We start from the raw sequence: 3445 nt of genomic DNA, 5'->3' as shown, positions 1-3445 counted from the left end.
CACAGAATTGAATAAATACCCAGTGAACAGGCCCAGGAAATAAGTGGGAAGAAAGAAGAGTGGTGACTAGGCAGCAGCAAACACTCCAGTTCTTACCAAAGGAAGAGTCAGACTAGGATCCTGCCCCAGCATCACTGTTGTGGGAACTCTCCTCTGCTGCGAAACTCTTCCATGGCTCTGCATCAATCCACCAGGATCCAGGTCCTCAACAAGAGTGGATACAAGGTCACAGGAGGGGCACCTGTCCAACCATACTTCCTAGCATCAAAAAAGAGGTTGGACTCCTACTTTGCCATCTGTTTCTGCTGGGCTAATCTCCATGTTAAAATGTTGGTTCTGAACATTTCTTCAATGTCTAAGTAAGCATCCACTTCTTTCCTAGCTAAAAAAACAGTTTAGAGATTTGTGACTGACAGTACAGAGGAAGTTAGACACATACTGTGTACATATTAGTCTCTAAACTACAGGAAGGTAAGTTTGCTTTGCCTGTCTTAGTAGATATTTTATACAGGATATTATTTGTGTGTCTGTGTGTGTGTGTGTGTGTGTGTGTGTGTGTAGACAAAAAAAATGTGTATACAGATATAAGTATTGGCATATGACTTGATCAACTACTTAGTCCAGTCATTTCAAGCAGAAAAGCTTAGCATGACAAAATTAAACATCAAAATCTTAGTTTTAGTATTTATAATGTAAGATGAATTAGGCATGGACAAAAGTAAGCAAAGTAATTCTTTTGATTAAGCAAGGAGCAATCACTGAAGTATTACTTAGCCCCAAATTAATTCTATTCTACAGTCAAGGTGGTTTACATAAATTCCCACCACTGCTGAAAAGATGGGGATGGCATTCACTCTTAGGCACATGCAGCAGGCATATTTCATAAAATGGACAACAGGGAAGAATCTCAACCCACTAGGTGATAGCTTTGCAAAGATCTTCAGAGTATTTATAAGAAAGGTATTAGTAGAGCCAAAGAAATTACAATACTTTCCAGTTATACAGAGTACTTATTTACACCACTATCTAAGAGTTAAGGAAAATAATAATAAAGATATGATGGTCCAAAATGGGAAAACACTAGTGTAAACAGAATTAAGCTGATTTCTTCAGAGTATGACATTCTATAGCCTTTGACATGGTAATGTGAATTATAGATATACTAAGGTAAGATAAAATAGCTTATAGTTTCCAAACCTAACAGAGGGATCCTGATGTTCTATTGAACAAAGTTGCAAAGTGTTGGTCTATACTTTGAAGTGAAAAGTTTGGGAAATTGCACATGTTCAGAACTGTATGCAATTAGCATGTCAACTTTCATAAAAGAAATTTAATATTTCAGAATAACCCCTCTCAGGATTAAATGAAGACATAATACAAGAAACACTGCAGGACCAAACGATAAAAGAAGAGTCTTCATACTATCCATACAGAATAAGGACATACACTAATATGAAGTTCTCTAGTAAATAAAATTAAAAGACAAAAAACATACCAGGCAAAAATCTGTACATATGGCTTGTTCTCAGTGTGTCTGTATGAATAAATATTTTCCTGTATTGTAAACAAAAAGTGGATGCATCTGTAATAGTGTATGTTTAGACATTGTTTTTAATTACATGGGGATGTAGCTCAACGGTAGAGCACATGCTTTGCATGTATGAGGCCCCAGGTTCGATCCCTGGCATCTCCACTTTATAGAAGCTCCAATTCACTAGGGCACTGGGCAAGTCAGTCAGTTAAGCATCTGATTCTTGATCTCAGCTCAAGACATGATTTCAAGGTTTGTGAGTTTAGTTCCACATCGTGCTCTGTGCTGACAGCATGGAGCCTGGTTAGGATTCTCTCTCTCCCCTTCCCTGACTTATGTGTACACTCTCACTCTCTCTATCTCAAAATAAATAAATAAACTAAAAAAATAAAACATAGTAAATAGAGATAGCTATTGCCTCACTTGACCACAACTAAGTATATCAACAAAAATTAAAATGGCCATGAATTTCTGTGTGAGAGATAAGGGCCACCAATCATGGGAGGATTTTAGATCAACCCTTTTGTATTTAGATAAAGCACATGTTAGGGGTGCCTGGGTGGCTCAGTCGGTTGGGCATCCAACTTCGGCCCAGGTCATGACCTCACAGTTCCTGGGTTCGAGCCCCGCATCGGGCTCTGTGCTGACAGCTCAGAGCCTAGAGCCTGCTTTGTATTCTGTGTCTCCTTCTCTCTCTCTCTGCCCCTTCCCTACTCATACTCTGTCTCTCTCTGCCTCTCAAAAATAAACACTGAAAAAAAATTTTTTAATCACGTTACAGTAGTAACTAAAATGGAAAGAAAAAACAATGACCCAAGTGAATTTTGAATAATCAAAATGAAAATCCAAAGGTTTTGGGCAAAAATTTTCATATTTAAACAAGAAGGATTTTTTTAAACAATGTAAATATTGCTAATTCAATCAAAATTTTGCAATATGAAAATGGTGTTTTTCTCTTTCATTTTAATGTGAAACAAAAATCAAAAATGTCTTGATATGTGTTTGAACATATTTTATCTTTTACTGTGACAATAATTCCTCAACAACAAGAGTATGTTTGAATTCTTTTGTAGCATACAGAATATATTTTGACCAAGAAAGTTCAATTGATAGACATCTAAAGATTATAAAATTAATTCACCAGTAAAAATAAAGCCACCTTCTGGGGCACCTGGGTGACTCAGTCAGCTAAGCATCCGACTTTGGCTCAGGTCATGATCTCATGGTTCCTAGGTTCAGGCCCTATGTCGGGCTCTGTGCTGACAGCTAGGATCCTTGAGCCTGCTTTGGATTCTGTATCTCCCCCTCTCTCTGCCCCTCCCCCACTCAAGCTCTGTCTCTTAAAAATAAATAAGTGTTAAAAAAAAATTTTAAGGAAAATAAGGTCATCTTATTTTATATACATTTTTTCTACATAGTTCTTCAGCCATGATAATAAAAGGAAAAACCAGTACAGCAATGAAGAAAACAAATTTCAAATAGCAGCAATGTAAAAGGACTTGATAGAGAAAGTTAAGTTTCAGTATTATAAATAATTTGGCCATAATTGGATTAAGTAAATGGGAAAAATATGGTATATATAATTCTCTTAACAGTATTTATTTTAAAAGTTTAACCAATGACTGAACCCAAAGGACTTTTATCTGTGAAAAGACATGATTGCAAATACAGCCATTTATATAACCACAGAGGATGAAAGATATGAAAAGGAAATTAAATTTTCAATAAAGCAATTGCCAACCACTTTGCCATTTAAAATACAATGAACTAGCAGATGCACAATATATTTTTTATTTCATATTTGACCTTTAAGCGTCATACTATTTGTTGATAAGACACTACATATGAAACTAAACAACACTGATAATAATTGCTATAAATCAAATTTTATGAATAAGCAATGTGGTCAGTCCT

At 35.9% G+C, this 3445-nt stretch overlaps 1 non-coding gene across 1 annotated transcript; it reads left to right on the top strand.

Annotated features, from left to right (window-relative positions):
• Nucleotides 1-1621: 1621 nt before the first annotated feature.
• On the top strand, nucleotides 1622-1693 carry TRNAA-UGC (transfer RNA alanine (anticodon UGC)). The gene has a single exon. It is a non-coding gene; the product is annotated as a tRNA-Ala (tRNA).
• The last annotated feature ends 1752 nt before the right edge of the window (nucleotides 1694-3445 follow it).

The sequence above is a fragment of the Prionailurus viverrinus genome, chromosome A1 (genome assembly GCF_022837055.1).
Source record: "Prionailurus viverrinus isolate Anna chromosome A1, UM_Priviv_1.0, whole genome shotgun sequence".
NCBI classification, from domain to species: domain Eukaryota; kingdom Metazoa; phylum Chordata; class Mammalia; order Carnivora; family Felidae; genus Prionailurus; species Prionailurus viverrinus.
This window is presented reverse-complemented; position numbering and strand designations above follow the sequence as displayed.